This window comes from Macaca mulatta, chromosome 2, assembly GCF_049350105.2.
Source record: "Macaca mulatta isolate MMU2019108-1 chromosome 2, T2T-MMU8v2.0, whole genome shotgun sequence".
Classification (NCBI taxonomy): domain Eukaryota; kingdom Metazoa; phylum Chordata; class Mammalia; order Primates; family Cercopithecidae; genus Macaca; species Macaca mulatta.
Window position 1 is genome coordinate 101,308,156 of NC_133407.1, and position 18,541 is coordinate 101,326,696.

Sequence of the window (18,541 nt, forward strand, 5' to 3'; positions counted from 1 at the left end):
TCTTGGCAGATATAACAAACTAAGTGATCCTGAGACACATTTTACAGGCTTAGTTCACACAAACTTTCACATACATAAAATTAGTGTATGCTGTAGTTGGAGCTATGCAGGAGATTCGGTCCCTGCTGGAGATGATGCTAGGACAGAAAAAAAGAGGAAGAAATTCCCTGGCTTCTTCCATTCTTTTTTTTCCAGTCTCCCAGTAATGCCTCCCATTGCCTGAACCCAGCCAGAAGTCAGCTGACAAAAGATCCTGGAAAAAGCAGCCCACAGCAGGGAAGCCCCAGGAAGTCACAGGAAGAAAGGGAGAGGCACAAACAAGCACAGGATCAGCATAGCCCACCCTTTTTGCTACTCAGCATCCATTCCAATCTTTCTGCCCATACTTAACTCTCATAAAACAACCTTACACTTCTACCTAATATAAAATGTTAGGCAGAAGATCTGTCCTACAAATAAGGATGTTCTTGCACTCTCCCCAACAAGGCAAAACACAAAATCTCATCTGTCATGTTGTCCACATAAAATCTAAGATCTCCAAGGGATATGCAGCACCAGCAGGTCTGGTTGTATCTTCTCATACCTTGTTGCCATTGAATTAAAGTTGAGCACCATTGAAAGTCTTTGTGCAAAACCACAGGGGAAAGGTGAAGGGCAGTGTTAGGCAGGAATCTAGACCCAACATGGCAGCGTTACCCAGCGTAGCAGGCCTTTTGTTAAAGACTCCCTTCACCCTTGTACATACCCGCAGACTTACATGCGTCAGAGTTCTGGTTAGGCAACCACACTCCCCGATGACCTGCAGCTCACCTGCATTCCACAAGTTCGTAAACAGCAGTTTCGGTTGACAGTTTCCAAAGACCCCTTCCTCATGACCCTTACTCGACTCCTGCCCTAGTAGTTTCAAGACCCCCCAGGCCCTGTTTGTACAACCAGCTTCCCTACCTCTTGGGCTATAAAAAGCCCCTACCCTCCTCCCTCAGCGCGACTTCCTCAGCCCACACCTTTGGACCAAGGAACCTCGCCCGCAAGCCCTAATAAAAGGCTATTCTCACTGCCATTTGCCTTGTGTCTTCGTTCCTGGTTTGGCTCCAGCCTCAGTTTACCTTTACATTTGGTGCCGAAACCCGGGAGGAGACCCCCTCCCCGAACCCCTGCTGGGTCGGGTGGGCTCTCCTCTCCCCAAGCCAGGATCCCCTCCTCAAGCCTGGAGCTGTCTCACCAAATTTGACTCAATTCGATCACTGCTGGGTAAGCTCCCCCCCGTCCTGAAGGCTCCCTCCGGGAGTCCCTGTCCAAAACGTGCGGCCGCGTCAGGGGCTCTCTCCGGTCAACTATGACCTCGGCACCGGGGACTAGGAGACTTCCAGCCTCCCCGGAAGCCACCGTATCCCACACTTCGCGTGGCAGTGGGAGGACGCTCCCATTGCCTGCGGACTGCCTGCCTTGAGACCATGGGAACTACCCAGTCCAAACCAAACCGAAAATCTCCTCTGGGGTGCCTCTTGGCGAATCTCCAGACTTTAAGTCTCAGCCAAGACATAAAACGAAAGCCGCTCATTTTCTTCTGCACAATAGCGTGGCTGCAATATAAATTGGATAATCAGTCTCAGTGGCCTGCAGAAGACACTCTAGACTTTAACATTCTCACAGATCTGACCAACTTCTGCAAGAGACTAAGCAAATGGTCCGAGATACCCTATGTTCAGGCCTTTTGGGACTTGCGTTCTCACCCAGATCTCTGCGCCCAGTGCTCATTAACTCAAGTTCTGCTCGCAAAGTCTCTTCCCTCAAGCAAGGAGAGGAATGATTCCTCCTCTTTTTCTGAGCCTCCTGACACCCTATCCTGGCCCCCCCTCCAGTCTCCTGCCCAACCTCCTCCTTACCCTGACTCACCGTTATCCCTGTCCTCGTCAATGCCTCCCCACCCTTCCCCCCGTCCTGTGCCCTTACCAAACCCGACAGATTCTGTCTCCCCTACCTCCACCTCCTCCCCTTCCTCGCCTGTCTCAGCCCATACTCGGTCCAGGACCGACCTCCTGTGTCCCTTACGAGAGGTGGCAGGCGCCGAAGGAGTAGTCCGGGTCCATGTGCCGTTTTCATTGGCAGACTTGTCTAAGGTTGAGGAGTGTGCAGGCTCCTTTTCAGCCAATCCTACTCATTATATCAAAGAGTTTAGGTATCTATGCTAGGCATGTGATCTCACCTGGCATGACCTTCATGTCGTTATGACCTCAACCCTGTCTCCTGAGGAGCAGGAACGCATCCTAGCGGCAGCCAGGCAGCATGGTAACCAGGTTCATTTAACTGACCCTGCCATGCCAGTCAACACCGAGGCAGTGCCCTCGGCTGAGCCTGACTGGGACTAGCAGGTGGGGCAGGCAGGCCGCCACTGAGACACGATGGTTCAGTGCCTTCTTGCCGGCATGCAGGCAGCCTCTAACAAATCAGTCAACTTTAACAAACTAAAGGAGGTAGTCCAAGGCGCAGATGAAAATCCGGCTGTTTTTCTTAACCGGCTGACTGAGGCACTTATTCAGTACATCCGCCTTGACCCTGCCTCCCCCGCAGGGGGGACCATCTTGGCCTCATATTTCATTTCTCAGTCAGCCCCCAATAGCCAAAAAAAGTTTAAAAAGGCAGAGGAAGGCCCTCAAACTCCCATTCAGGGTTTAGTCAAACTGGCCTTCAAGGTCTACAACTCCAGGGAGGAAGCAGCTGAGGCCCAACAACAGGCCAGGCTAAAACAGAAGGTACAACTCCAAACCCAGGCCTTGGTAGTGAGCCCTGAGGCCGGCTGGCTCCAGGAGCTCCCAGAAAGGAGGTACTCCCTAAGCGCCATCTGGTGCCTGCTTCAAGTGCAACAACGACGGCCAATGGCCCAGGCAGTGCCCTAACCCAAAGAAGCCAACTCGCCCCTGTCCGAACTGTCGGCAGATGGGCCACTGGAGGTCAGACTGCCCCAACCTAAGGACGGTCGCTGCGCCTCCACGTGACGACCCTCCTCCAGGTATTGGAGGCGCCTTCCAGCTCCTTGACACTGACGAAGATTGAAGAGGCCCAGACTCGGGGACCCCTCTCACTCTCACCGAGCCCAGGATCATTCTCCAGGTAGCGGGTAAGTCCATATCCTTCCTTATCGACACGGGGGCTACCTACTCTGTTTCGCCTTCCTTCACTGGCCCCAGCCACCCCTCCACTGTCACAGTCCCTCCACCTACTGCCAGACTCCTCTTCTGTCTTGCCACCTGGATGGCTCCCTCTTCTCACACTCATTCCTTATCATTCCTTCATGCCCAGTCCCCTTGTTAGGACGAGACCTCCTCTCCAAGCTAGGGGCCTCAGTTCACTTCCGACCCAACCCCTCCCCACACCTCACTTTCCTCTTCCCCCTTCTCTCACCTGACAAACCCCGCCAGGCTGACCTCCCACTCCGGTTTCCAGTCCCCATTAACCCTAAGGTGTGGGACACCTCCACCCCAATCATTGCCCAGCACCACACTCTGATCCGCATCCGGCTAAAAGACCCTTCCAAGTTCCCCTCTAGATTCCAGTTCCCTATCTCCCTTGAACACCAACAAGGACTAAAACCCATCATTACATGCCTGCTCCGGCAGCACATTCTAGTTCCAGCCAACTCACCATGCAATACTCCTATCCTGCCTGTACAGAAAAGCTCTGGGGCCTATCGCCTCGTGCAGGACCTACGCCTCATCAATGAGGCAGTAGTCCCTAACTTTCCAGTTGTTCCTAATCCATATATACTCCTCTCACACGTTCCCCCTGACACCACTCATTTCACTGTCCTTGACCTGAAAGATGCCTTCTTTACCATCCCTCTACACCCAGACTGCCACTTTCTGTTTGCTTTTACATTAGAAGATCCAGACACTCATATTTCTTCCCAGCTGACTTGGACTGTCTTGCCTCAAGGGTTCCGAGATAGCCCCCATTTTTTCGGACAGGCACTGGCACAGGACATCCTCCTCTGCCCCCTAACCCATAGCACCCTTCTACAATACGTAGATGATCTATTACTATGTAGTCCTTCCTGGGAGTGCTCCCTTGCAGACACTGCCACGCTTTTAAATTTTCTAGGTGACCGAGGTTATCAGGTTACCCCGGCTAAGGCTCAACTTTGCAGCCCTTCTGTCACCTACCTAGGCATACACCTCACACCCACTATAAAAAGCCTCACAGCAGATAGAATAAGCCTCATTGAAACTCTCCAGCCTCCTCAGGATGCAGAAGAGATCTTGTCCTTCCTAAGGCTGGTGGGCACAGTGAGTCTTATCCCATGGCCTGACTCAGGATCTTTAAGGCCCACATCAAGTTCATAAGCAGCCTTGTCAGCCTGGCCTCTGACGTCAGACAACAGGAGGAAGCCATCTCAGCTCTAGCCCAGGCAGCAAGCCCCAGGACAGGAGCAACCCTTTTTCTTGGCTAACCTTAGTCAGAGAAGGGGCTCAAGTGGTACACATGGCTGAGGTACACAACATCTCTCGTTGTTTCTTGTGTGCAGCCTTGAATAAGCCCCCACTGGTTGTGGTACCCTTACCCAGCCCTTTTAACTCCTCTAACCTAACCCCCTCCTTTCCCCTTCCCGGCCGCACACTACATTAATGAGTCAGGACTAGTAGAAACCAATCTCCTCACTCTAGAAAAGATTCAGGAAAGACTCCACCAGAAAAACCTCGGATCAAGGCCCTCACTTAGGTGGTGGCAGTCGTCTGTGGCCGGTTAAGTCATACCCTTTCTAAGCCCCTTACTAATCATTGGCTTCTTGCTACTCATAGCTCCCTGTGTCCTCCGCTTCATCCAGGACCGCATGAAAGAAGTCTCCCAGGTCACTTTCAATCAGATGCTGCTCCACCCCTATACCCGAGTTCCAGCCTCCGAAAAACCCCACGATGACCCATACCAGCAGGAAGCAGCCAGATGAACACGTCGCCCCATTTTCTTATTAGAAAGAGGTCAGAATGTTAGGCAGGAATCTAGACCCAACATGGTGGTGTTACCCGGCGTAGCAGGCCTTTTGTTAAAGACTCCCTTCACCCTTGTACATACCCGCAGACTTACATGCGTCAGAGTTCTGTCTGGGCAACCACACTCCCCCGTGACCTGCAGCTCACCTGCATTCCACAACTTCGTAAACAGCAGTTTCGGTTGACAGTTTCCAAAGACCCCTTCCTCATGACCCTTACTCGACTCCTGCCCTAGTAGTTTCAAGACCCCCCAGGCCCTGTTTGTACAACCAGCTTCCCTACCTCTTGGGCTATAAAAAGCCCCTACCCTCCTCCCTCAGCGCGACTTCCTCAGCCCACGCCTTTGGACCGAGGAACCTCGCCCGCAAGCCCTAATAAAAGGCTACTCTCACTGCCATTTGCCTTGTGTCTTCGTTCCTGGTTCGGCTCCAGCCTCAGTTTACCTTTACAGGCAGAGGCTTGGAATTACTGGTGTAAATACACATAACACTGCAGCCTCAGTCCTCAGCTTCATATCTGATCATGAAGCCACAGTTGATATTCATCATATCCTTTTTCCATTACCCATTCCATAACACTCCTGTCTTCGATCAGAACCTTGGCCGGTTAGAATTCTTTACACAGTGAGGTGACCCACACCTTCATTCTTTATGGGTTTTAGTCCTTAATTGTCCTGAATTTTTGTGGTCACTCTTACCCTCCTCTTCCACACTGACCTTTTCTATTGAATATGCTAGTATTAAGAGGTGCCCCAGGGAATTCCTGATTCCAGACATGGTCTTCTCAGTCTTCATTGAGTAGAAATGCCTCCAATTGAACGGAACTATTGTGTCTCCTGATGTAAGCATTCTTCTCTGGGGAATTAGGACTTCTAGACCAGAAGTCAAAGTTACAGACAAAGTCAACAAACTCTTGCAAACAGATTATTAATTGTAAAAAGGAGGCCCTCCCATTTCCATCACTTGGTTTCCAAATTGTGTGCTCTTGCCAGTAGAGAAAATGAAACATATATAAATTATTGGCTCAAAACACATCCTATAAGACAATATTCCAACTTAGTAAAGTATTGTCTCCCAATTATGTCTGCCATAATTGAGTCCTTAGCAGACCATTCTACCATTTTATTGGGCCAGCTGCTTCTAGATGATGGGACACATAGTAAGACCAGTTGAATCCCTTGCTGTACTTATTTATGGTAAAATGACTTCTTTGGTTGGAAGTGATGTTGTGTGGGATACCTTGGGGGTGAATAGGAATCTCATAAATCCATGGATTGTGCTGTTAGTTAAAGCAAACTGAACAGAAGCAATTATTCGTATTCAGAAAAAAAATTCAGTGAGATAAAAATGCTGCCCATTTAATGATGGAAGGGCTTCTATGTAATTGATCTACCATCAGGTGGCTGGCTGGTCTCCCAAGGAAATGATATAATATGAGGGGCTCATCATCGGCCTTTGTTGTTGGCATATTATGCATTCAACAGCAGCAGCAGCCAAATCAGTCTTGGTGTGGGGAAGTCCATGCTGTTGAACTAAGACATGGCCTGCATTTCTCATGTCATGGCCACTGCTATGGTTTGAACATTTGTTACTCTCCACAACTCATGTTAAAATTTAATTGCCATTGTAACAATATAAAGAGGTGGAGCCTTTAAGAAGAGAGAGACTTTAAGAATCAGGACACTAGGCCTCCACCCTCATGGGTGTGATTGGTACTGTTATAAAAGGGCAAATTTAGCCTCTTCTAGGTCTTTGCTTGCCGTTCTACCTTCTGCCATGTGATAGCATAGTAAGAAAGCCCTTGACAGGTGCCAGCTTCTTGATCTTGGACTTTCAGCCTCCAGAACAGTGAGCCAAACTTCCACTCATTATAAATTACTCAGTCTCAGGTATTCTATTATAGGAGCACAAATGGACTAAGACAACCACGTTGGGTTTCTATACACAAGCCCACTAAGTAAGCAACAGAACAACTGAAAAAAGAGACTGACTTATATCCACAGGATGATCATCTTGTAGCTCGGTTATTGTGAGGCTCTACTGATGTTAATGCCATCTGCTCAGTATTTACATTGGATACATTTTTATACTCTGTGCCTCTCCTAATTCAGGTTTTCCAGAAGCTGAGCCTGAAACAGAGGTTCATATATATGCAAAATTTTTTTCCAGTGGTTTAAACAAATAGATGTTTATTTATTTCTCAGAGACAGTGACTACACTGAAAAGGGTTACTAAGCGCTGGATTGTTCTGGTCATCATGGGAAAGATGTAACATATATATTTTTTGAGACAGTCTTGCTCTGTCGCCCAGGCTGGAGTGCAGTAGCGTGATCTTGGGTCACTGCAAACTCCACCTCCAGGGCTTAAGTGATTCTCCTGCCTCAGCCTCGCAAGTAGCTGGGATTACAGGCGCTCACCACCACCACATATTTTGTACAAAATATTTTTATTTTGTACAAAAATACAAAATAATTTTTGTATTTTTAGTAGAGACAGGGTTTCGCCATTTTGGCCAGGCTGGTCTTGAACTTCTGACCTCAAGTGATCAGCCCAACTCAGCCTCCCAAACTGCTGGGATTACAGGCGTAAGCCACCAAATGTGATATATTTTTAAGGCAGTCTCAGGAGAAACTGATAAAGGAATGAGAGAGGCAGGGTAGGGAAGGAAAAGGAGCTATGTAAGAATGTGGGTTAAGGTGAAGTCTAGCTTCACCTGATCCCACAGAGAACTTTGAAGTACAAATTGTGCCACAGAAACTGTCCCACTTTGAGGCTAGGAAAGGGGCTTTAGCACCCCTATCGCAGGTGGTCATTGGCCATAGGCTGCCAGGGTAGGGAAGGCAGTAAAATTCTCAGGTATCTGGGGTAAGATGGCTTCAGTTGTTCAGGGGTAATCCCCCAGAGAAAGTTGCAAGTATGAGGTATTGCCTGAAACACCCTGTTGGCTCAAGCATGTGTATACAAACTAAGGCACTGAAATTCAATTTCTGATGTTTATTCCTTTGTGTAGATCCATATTTCCATCTGGCATCATTTTCCTGTGGCCTGAAAGACATCCTTTAATAGTTCTTACAGTGCATCATGTAGTAGTGATAAATGTTTTCAGCCTTTGTTAAGTTTGGAGCATATTTATTTTGCTTTCATTTTTATTTAATTTTATTTCTTTACTTTTTGAGATGGAGTCTCACTCTGTCACCCAGGCTGGAGTGCAGTGGTGTGATCTTAGCTTACAGCAACTTCCGCCTCCTGGGTTCAAACAATTCTTTTGCCTCAGCCTCCCAAGTAGCTGGGATTACAGGAGCCCACCAACATGCCAGGCTAATTTTTGTATTTTTTGGTAGAGACAGGGTTTCACCATGTTGGCCAGGCTGGTCTCAAACTCCTGGCCTCAGGTGATCTGCCCATTTCAGCCTTTCAAAGTGCTGAGATTACAGGTGTGAGCCACTGCGCCCAGCCAGCCTTCATTTTTAAAAGATATTTTTATTGGTTATAAAATTATAGGTTGATAGTATTTTTATTTTAGCACTTTAAAAATGTTGCTTCACTAGTGCTATGAACTATGTTCCCCTCACATTCATATGTTGAAATCCTAACACCCAGTGTTGATGATATTGGAACGTGGGGCTTTTGGGAGGTAATTATATCATGAGAGTGGAGCCCTCAGGAATGAAATTAGTGTTCTCATAAAAATACACAAGAGAGCTTGCCTTTTCTCTCTCTGCTCTCTGCCATGTGAGAACACAATAAAAAAGATGGCCTTCTGCAAACCAGAAAGTGAGCTCTCATCAGACGTCAAGTCTGCCTGCATCTTGCTCTTGAACTTTCCAATCTCTAGAACCGTGAAAAATGAATGTTTGTTGTTTATATCACCTAGTCTATGGTAATTTGTTATAGCAGCCCAAGCTGACCAAGATAACTATTTTCTCACTCACATTGTGTTGAACAAGAAATCTAAAGTCATCCTCATCCTTGCTTTTCTGTAATGCCTTTTATTCTCTCTGGCTGCTTTTAAGAGCTTCTCTGTATCACCAGTTTTATGATGCGCCTTAGAGTTGTTTTCTTTATGTTTATGTACTTGAGTATTTTCTGAGGTTCTTGGATCTATAGATTTATAGTTCCATCAAATTTGGGAAAATTTCAACCATTATTTTTTCAAGTATTTTTTCTGTCTCTCTCTCTCTCTCTCTCTCCTCTGTTTTGGAAGCTCCAACTGTATTGTTTGAAGTTGTCCTACAGTTCACTTTTATTATAGTTTTCATTTAAAAGTTTTATGTCTTTTTTCTTTTACATCTTTTATATCTCTACTCAACTTTGTGAACATATGCATATAGTTACAACTGTTTTAATGTCCTACTAATTATAATATCTGTGTCAGTTCTGCATGGTTTCGATTGAACAATTTATCTCCTTAATATGGGTCGTATTTTCTTACTTCTTTGCATGCCTGACAATTTTTGTTGGATGGCAGATATAGTGAAATTTACTTGTTAGGTGTGGGTATTTTTGTATTCCTATAAATATTCTTAAACTTTGTTTTGGAACACTATTAAGTTGTTTGGAAAGAGTTTGTTTCTTTTAGGTCTTAAAGATTTGTTAGGTAGAACTGCAACAGGATTCATTCATAATTTCCCATTATTAAGGCAAGACTCTTCCACAGGGACTACCCAGTGCCCTGGCTGGTGAGATTGGGCCACTATTCCTGGCTTTTTGTGAACCCTGGGCACTGCTACTTCTAATCTTTTTGGAAAACTTATTTTCCTGACCTCAGGTTGGCTCCTCACACACACGTGCATGTGCACTGTGTGTACTCTGCCAAATACTAGAAAAGAACTCTCTACAGATCTCTGGGTTTCTTTCTGTGTGCAATTCTTTGCTTGTTGGTAGTCTGTCCTGAAAACTCCAGAAGCTTTTATTCTCCTTCAGACTCTCAGCTCCTTCCCCTCAACTCAAAAAAAGTACTGTACTCTGCTGGGTTCCCCTTCCTGTTCCAAGAACTGGAAACTCTCTCAAGATAGGGTTCACCTCCTTTGTTTCCTGTGAAGGAATCTGTCTTTTGTTGTTTGATGTCGAGTGCCTTAAAAAAAAATCATTGTTTTGAAACTGCGTTTATAAAAATTATGTAACAGTGATAAAATTATGGCAGTAGGGGAGATCTGATCTAGCCAACTTCTCTTGCCTTTAGCCTTCAAGCTGCCCTCCTAGGTTTAAGTAAGCTAACTTTGGGAGAAATATAGTTTATAGTTTACATGATAATAGCCCTTCCCCCAAACTCAACCACCTTTGTAATGCTAATGAGAGACCACCAGGCGAGAAGGATAGAGGAGCCTAAATTCTGCTAAGGTGTAGACACAGACAATTGACAGCCATTATTCTGGAGGTCACAAGATATGCAACTTCCCCAATTATTCCTGCAGATAACATTAATATTATAGAACCTAAGATTGGCCTTTTGAGATATCTTCTCAGTTTTTTTGCATGTCCAATAATGGATGGCTCTGCCTGGACCCACCAACCACTCCTGTGACCCCACCCAGAAGTGACTCAGCACTCAGGAGAATCATTTCCCACACCCTTTTGATTGCACCTCCAACCAATCACCAATGAGCACTCCTACTCCTTTCCCCAAACTACCTTTGAAAAACCCTGAACCTGTGAGCCTTCAGCAAGATTGACTTGAGTAATAACTCTGTCTCCTGTGTGATGTGGCCAGCCTTACATCAATTAAACTCTTTCTTTACTGCAATGCCATGGTCTCCAGGAATTGATTTTGTTTGTGCAGTGGGCAGGAAGAGTCCATTGAGCAGTTACAGTTTCACATGTTTTGTCTATTTTTTCGTTGTTTCAGCAGGAGGATCAATCCAGTTTCTGTTATTCCATCTTTACCTGAAATGAAAATCCACTCTGCTGTCATTTTTATGAATCCCTCACTTCCATTTTCCAAAGCTTTATTCTTTTCATAACCTTTTGAGTAGAATGTTTAATTCATATGTCACTCTTTCATATTTATAGTGCTATTCCCTTTTATCACAATTTTAACCATAACCCATACGTTTTACTTTATAGGGTTTTTCTTATCATTGCTTTCATTGTCTAATCAGATAAATTTTTTAAATCTCCAAATGGTTGGCATATTTATTGTTTGATCATTTTGTACCATTGTTATTATAAACTTCTTGTTTTTCCACATTATGAGTAAAGGCTTTGGTGAAGCATACCTCATAGTGGTTAACAGTTTGAATGCTTGAGTCAGAAGGCTGGGGTTTGCATCCCTGCTCTGTCTTTTTCTGACTATATGTTCTTGAGCAAATTATTTAACCTAAGGCTGAATTTCTTCATTTGTACAATGGAGATGACAACAATACCGATCTCAAATGGTTGCCCTAAGAGTTAAATAAAGATAATAAATACCTGGGAAGCCTTAGCGCATAGTAAGCATTCAACAAATCTTAGTTAAAGTTTCTATTTGGGAAAATGTAGAGACTTCTTTGTGGTCAAATTTTGATACTCACTGATAATTGAAAGAATTAAAAAGGATATTCTCAATAGGTGTGAAGTTCAATGTTGCAACAGATGTTACTGATCTCCAACCCCATATTCCTTTGGCCCCCCTCAGAGTTTGCCTGAAGCTGCATTGGACAATGTGCCGACCGGACAGTTCCCCTCAAGAACCTGTACATTTCTCTGCTTGTCTACCTAAAGTTGCTCCAGGGACAGTCCAGCAGTGTTTGAGATTTGAAACTGTCAGAGACAATTCTCAATCAGTGAGGAACAGGAAAAACAGGATACAAACCCCAGCTTTGCTGTCCCTTGAGAGAGAAAATCTAAGGTGTGTTCTATATATTCTTCCTAGAATCCCCAGAAAGATTGAGCTTCAGTCGCCCACAGAAGAAATCCACTCATTTTTTATGCACCCTGGATGGGCTTTTTCCCCTTCCTGTCTCACAGTTCCTGCTCTTTCTCTTGAGCTTCTTGAGATTACCTCCTAAATCTCCTTTCTGGAGGAACACACACTAACACAGATATGTGTATGTATTAGGTTGTCCTAGTAAATGCATTGTTCACATCCTCTAAGCAGAGGCTCTCAATTCTCATTTCATATTATAATCAACTGGAGAATGCATCAAAATTTCTGGGAATTGTGAAATAAAAAACAAATCCAGACTTAGTGATGAAAGACTTTATTAAAAAAAAATATATTGCAAAGGGGAGTGGGAGGAACTATTGCAATAGTGAGAGAAGAGCTATTACAACAGGGAGAACCTTCTGACCATAAGATCTGTTTAAAAAAAAAAAAAAAAAGCTTATGCACATTAAAATTTTAATAAGTTTATTTGAGCATTCAGCTATTTATGCATGGGGCAGTACCAGACCACAAGCGGTTTAGCGCTCCACCAAGAAGGTAAGGGGAAACTTTTTAAAGGTGTTCATAGAAGTAAGGCAAATTAAATATTTGCTTGGTTGAAAAGGAAAATCCCTAGTTAGAGGTTCGTTGGTCATTCCTGATTGGTAAATTCTCTAGTTAGAGGTTAGTTGGCAGTTTCTGATTGGTTAAGCTTAAGTTTTGCTCTATTGTTTACATTGAGTTGGGTTTTAGTTTGCTTAGGAACTCAAGGTGCTGGAGCTGTATTAGCCTAATGGCCTCCCTATTAATGATTTTGACAGTTCTCAAGGCCAAAAAGGGATTTCTTTTATAGAGAGAAGTAAACAAGACAAGAAAGACCCTGGTGTGACGACCTGGGATGAAAAGGTGGCCTGATGGAATAACAGATCAGAGAATGGTTTGCTCTGAGGCCAGCCTATTCTTGAGGGGCTGCTAAGAAGATGTTGTGGGGACCTGAGCGAAGGAGAGAATCTTAACCAAAGTTTGGTTAACAGGCATTTGTTCTGAGTCCCACCTAAGTCATATGGGAAAACATGGTCCTTCGCAATGGGCCTTTTCCAGAACACAAAATGGGTGGGCATAGGAAGGATTCTTAGCTGTTTCTTTTTTCCACAATCATAGGACTCAGGTAAAATTCTATGTCGTCTGGATGGAGCCTGAACAACAAAATTTTCTAGAAGCTTCTGTAAACTAAAAATAAAATTCTAAGCCCCTCAACTGACCGCTTGGCCAAGGAGCCCCCAGCATAACCTTGAAAACTGAGTTCTTGGCTATGATGGGATGGGGGGGTCAGACACACCTTGTTATACCCCCTCCCTGACTAACCATGATTAGGCTTTCTTCCCTCAGGGCTTAGCAGAAACCAGCCCTTTCAAAAGACTCCACCACAGATATCAATCAACCAAGTGCCTAAGGCAGTCCCTCCTTTTTTGCCTGATAAGAGATCACCACTGAAGTAGTTCTGGCCAGTCTAAGGAGAAGGCACAGTAAGGGTTTGTGTGTCCTCTGCTTCACCTTTTGATATCAGAGGGCCAAAAACTCTGCCCTCAGATCATGCTGACTTTGCTATGTTTTGTCCCTGGGACTCATGGAGAGGCATGAAGCTCAATTGTGCATGCACATGTTTCTCCTTTCATAAATGTTCATGACTCTTCCTATAGCTTAATAAATATGTATACTTGGCCACTGTGCTCCGCATAAATTTCTGCTCCCTTTGCCCCTACCTTGAAGTGTCTGTTTCTGGCTTCTTACTGGAGGCTGTGCTTCCCAGTCTGTCAGAATGGCCATCCTGCAGGCTGCAACCCTTTATGAGACACAAAGCTTTCCTTCCCACATTTATGAACTTTGTCTTTCTTCAGTTGACACTTCCTAGGTATAGATTACAATAAGAGACTTGTGAGACACATCAACTAATCAAAATGTATAGACCTTACTCAGATCCTGAGTTAAACACAGCTTTTTTCGCCAGGGGCAGTGGTTCACATGTGTAATCACAGCACTTTGGGAAACAAGGCTGGTGGATTGCTTGATTCCAGGAGTTTGAGACCAGCCTGGGCAATATGGCAAAACCCTGTCCCTACAAGAAAAATACAACAATAGGCCAGGCACGGTGGTGCATGCCTGTAGTCCCAGCTACTTGGGAGGCTGAGGCAAAAAGATTTTGAGCCCAGGATGCAGAGGTTGCAGTGAGCCCTGATCATGCCATTGCACTCCAGCCTGGATGACAGAGCAAAACCCTGTCTCAAAAAACTAAAATGAAATAAACATAGCTTTTTAATAATGGCATTTGTGCAACAATTGGAAACTTTAACACTAAATTTTTGACGAAGTTAAGGAATTACTGTTATTTTTAAGTGTGATAATGATACTACACTTACAAATTTTTAATTTTTAAAAAGTGATAAACGTATTGTGGTTATGCTTTTTAAAACGAGTCCTTACATGTTAGAGATACTGACTGGAGGAAATATTTATAGATAAAGCAATATGATTTCTGTGATTTGCTTCAGTATAATTTGGAAAGGGGGAAAGTGGATGGCGATACAGTTGGCCATGAATTGATAATGGTTGATGTTGGGTGGTGGACCATGTGGGCTCATTTGGTTAGTCTATTACTTTTGCATATGTTTGAAGTTTCCATAACAAAAAAGCATTTAAAAAGAAACTTCTAAATTGTTCTTCATATACAGCCTATATTGAGAACTGCTATTCATACCCTTACTTATTTTTTGTCTGCTCAATTGTTAAAACTTGAAAGGGGTTTTTTGAGGGTTCTCCTCCCATGACTTTTATATTTCTATTCATTTCTCCTTGTATTTTCTGCAATGCTTCCTTTATATCTTTTATTGCTTTATTATTTGTCACAGTAGGTTTATAAAAGATACCCTTTTTTCTTTAAAAATAATATATGCTTATGGCAAAAGCAAAGAAAAAAATCAAGCAGAATATGAAGGTAGATGATGAAAAATAGACTTGCCTTTCACCTCAGATCCCCAACTTTCCTTTTTTTTTGAGATGGAGTCTTGCTCTGTCATCCAGGCTGGAGTGCAGTGGCAGGATCTCAGCTCACTGCAACCTCTGCCTCCTGGGTTCAAGCAATTCTCCTGCCTCAGCCTCTCGAGTAGCTGGGACTACAGGCATCTGCCACCACGCCTGGGTAATTTTTGTATTTTTAGTAGAGGCAGGGTTTCACCATGTTGGCCAGGCTGGTCTCAGACTCCTGACCTCAGGTGATCCGCCCACCTCAGTCTCCCAGAGTTCTGGGAGTACAGGCATGAGCCACCATGCCTGGCCAAGATCCCCAACTTTCAGTCCCCCTTCCCAATCACCAGTTTTTTCTGTCTCCATGGAGGAGTATTGACTATGTATATAAACTGTAGGGACAGAAAGGTGTGATACCTTTCCTCCCCATCACAAGTGTCACTGCAGAAACTCCTATAACAAAAGACAGGTTAACAAGAGAAGAGCATACAGATTCATTTAATCACAGTTTTACATGACCCAGAATGCTTCAGAAATGAAGACCCAAGGACCCAGGGAAAATAGTTTGTTTTTATGCTTAGGTTCCATGAAACATGGATAGCCATGTAGAAATGTGATTAGACAAAAGGGTATGACCTAATAGTAATAGATAGAGTGGGGAAGCCCAGAAAGGCCTGTCTGCTCAGAATCTTCTTGGCCTCTCTGTTGTAGCATTTATTCCTCCTGGGTATGGGGCAGGACCCTTTGGAATGAGGTAAGGTCTTATGACCTACTATCAGGCAAGGGCAGATCAGAGAACATCTTTATGACCAGTGTTGGGGCTCAGAAAACAGTACCCCAAAATGAAGGCCTCAGAAGCAGCCTTAGGAACAAAAGTTTCTCCCCTGAGACTAGTCATACAAACTAGAATCCCTCTTCCCCAAGGCAGGTCACAGAAACCAGAACCCCTTTCCCCTAAAGCCAGCCATGAAACCTGAACATAATACTCCAACTTTTCCTCTACCTTTCTGTGTAATACTGGCCATAAAAAAAAAAAAGTTATCTGATCTTCCTTGTTTGACTGTAAGTCATAAGACTCCCATTTCAGAAAGCGTCCTGCCCCATACCCAGAAGGAAGAAATGCAGGCTCAGAGAGGGACAGACAGGCCTTGCTGGACTTCCCCATTTAGTCTATTAGCATTAGATCACACCCTTCTGTCTAATCACATTTCTACATGGCTGTCCATACTTTTTTGAACCTAAGCATGAAAATGGACAATTTCCCCTGTATCTTTGGGTCTTCCTTCTGAAGGCTCCTGTATATGCACATTACATAAATGTATATGCCTTTTCTCCAGTTAGTCTACCTTTTCCAAGTTGGTTTTTCAGCAAACCCTCAAAGTGCCAAGTGGAACCCCCTGGCCTCTGCACGAGCTCTTAGACAGAAAGGTTGGAGGAACTTTGGAGTAATAGCTTGCTTTGGGTAAAGGGAGTTCTAGCTTCTAAGGGCCCCCCTTCACCCTTGGGGAAGAGGAATTCTTGTTCCTGACTTATTTCAGGAGAGAAGGAGGGGTGGGAGACAGGAGGGCAGGAGGTCAGAGAGACCTTGGTTCTGAGGCTGCTCCTGAGACCTTCCAGTGTCCTTTAGTTCAAAGTACTCAGCATGTCATAGTGCCCTCAGAGAGGGTTCTTGATCTCACACAAGACAGGATTTGGAGTGAGTCCATAGAGTGAAGTGAAAGCAAGTTTATTAAGAAAGTAAAGGAATAAAAGAATGGCTACTCCATAGACAGAGGAGCAGCACAGGATGCTCAGCTGGCTATAAGTATTGTTACTTCTTGATTATATGCTAAACAAGGGGTGGATTATTCATGAGTTTTTTTTCCTGGAAAGGGATGGGAAATTCCTGGAATTAAGGGTTCCTCCCCTTTTTAGACCATATAGGGTAACTTCCTGGCATTGCCATGGCATTTGTAAACTGTGGTGGCGCTGGTGGGAGTGTCTTCTAGCATGCTAATGCATTATAATTAGTGTGTAATGAGCAGTGAGGACAACCAGAGGTCACTTTCATCGCCACCTTAGTTTTGATGGGTTTTGGCTGGCTTCATTACCGCAGCCTGTTTTATCAGCATGGACTTTATGACCTGTCTGATGTGCCAACCTCCTCTCTCATCCTGTGACACAGAATGCTTAACCTCCTGGGAGTGCAGCCTAGTAGGTCTCAGCCTTATTTTACCCCTCCCCAATTCAAGATGAAGTTGCTGTGGTTCAAATGCCTCTGATAGTTCTATTGCTATTATTTCTTCTTTTATACCTAAAGCTCTAAAAAACCTTGTTGACAAAAGTACACAGAAGAGTACTTGCTTCAGCAGCACATATATTAAAATTAGAATGATACAGAGAAGATTAACATGGCCCCTACACAAGAATAACATGCGAATTCACGAAGTGTTCCATATTTTTATTACATTATGTGTCAATTAAAACTAAAATAAAACTTTAAAGAAACACATAGAAGAAAATCCTTTCAACCTTAAATATCACATTCTGATCTGTCATTAGAGATTGTCTGCAATGATTTCTCAGCTGACAAGTCATTATACAAGGCAGATATTTATCTTTAAAATAATCCTGTGTTCTTTTTTTATGTGTGAAGATTCACTTTCTGAAAGTTCATTAAGCTCTATACTTAAGACGTGTTCACTGTTCTCTACTTGGGATATAACTTAAAAAGTGTCTTCTAAACAACTCATTTGCTCACCACGAATTACCTGAACTACAGCCTCGCTGGGTCGTGGGGGCTCTCCCTTCTCCCATCATGATGAGTACCTTTAAGTCCAACTTCCCATGATACCAATGGTTTCCTCCCAGGTGAGGGGCCTTTAACATCCTGCAGACTCCTGTCAAAGAAAACCAGAGCCAGACAGAAGTTAAAGCAGTGAAGATAAATTTTATTCAGGAGCTATTGCAGTAGGGAAAGAGAGACCTCAGTTTATAATGGGCTCCCTTCTGAATACAAAGACAAGTGGGAAATTATGGCCAAGGTGCAGGGTGGGGTCAGTGGATGGAAATTACTAAAAGGGAACATCAGCAATAAGATGGATTCTAAACTGTTTCAGCTTCTAGCTGAAGGCAGCCAGGATAGTAAGATACTGAGGGAGAGGGGTTGAGGAATTTCATCAGATATCAAGGGTGGTCAGATACCAAGGGTGGGGGATTCTAATGACACTAACTCACCAGGATTCTTTCTGAAAGCAGAATAAGCAAGCCAAGGACGGAGCCCAAGGTCTGGGTCTTCAGGGCTTAAAAGAGCCCAATTAGTGTTAGGTCAAAGAGAGAGTCTGTTGCTCCAGATGTCCCTAAAGCCCCCAGGGGTCAGACAGCTAACTTTCCTAGGCAACTTCTGAAAACAGCTGGCACTCCAAATCAAGACTGCCTGATGCCACTTCCTCCCATGGAGGCCACTTCTAGGAATGGCTCACTTTACTAGAAAAAAATAAATAAATAAAAGTGTCCAGCAGAAGCCCTGGCCCTAGAAACAACTCACATGGAAAGATGAGTAGAATGAGGAACACTGAAGATCCTTGTCTTGTTTAAAACCCCCCTTGACCTGGGGGGTTTTCCTTTACTCAATAAAGTCTACTTCTTAAGTCATGCTTGCAAAGCCAGTGGCAACCATAAAGGGCCTCATCTGGCAGGATAGATCCTCCTTCAAT

The 18,541-nt window shown here is 44.3% G+C and overlaps 1 non-coding gene across 1 annotated transcript; it reads left to right on the forward strand.

Moving 5' to 3' along the window:
- Nucleotides 1–17,181: 17,181 nt before the first annotated feature.
- Nucleotides 17,182–17,288, forward strand: LOC114676489 (U6 spliceosomal RNA). The gene has a single exon (XR_003727561.1). It is a non-coding gene; the product is annotated as a U6 spliceosomal RNA (small nuclear RNA).
- The last annotated feature ends 1,253 nt before the right edge of the window (nucleotides 17,289–18,541 follow it).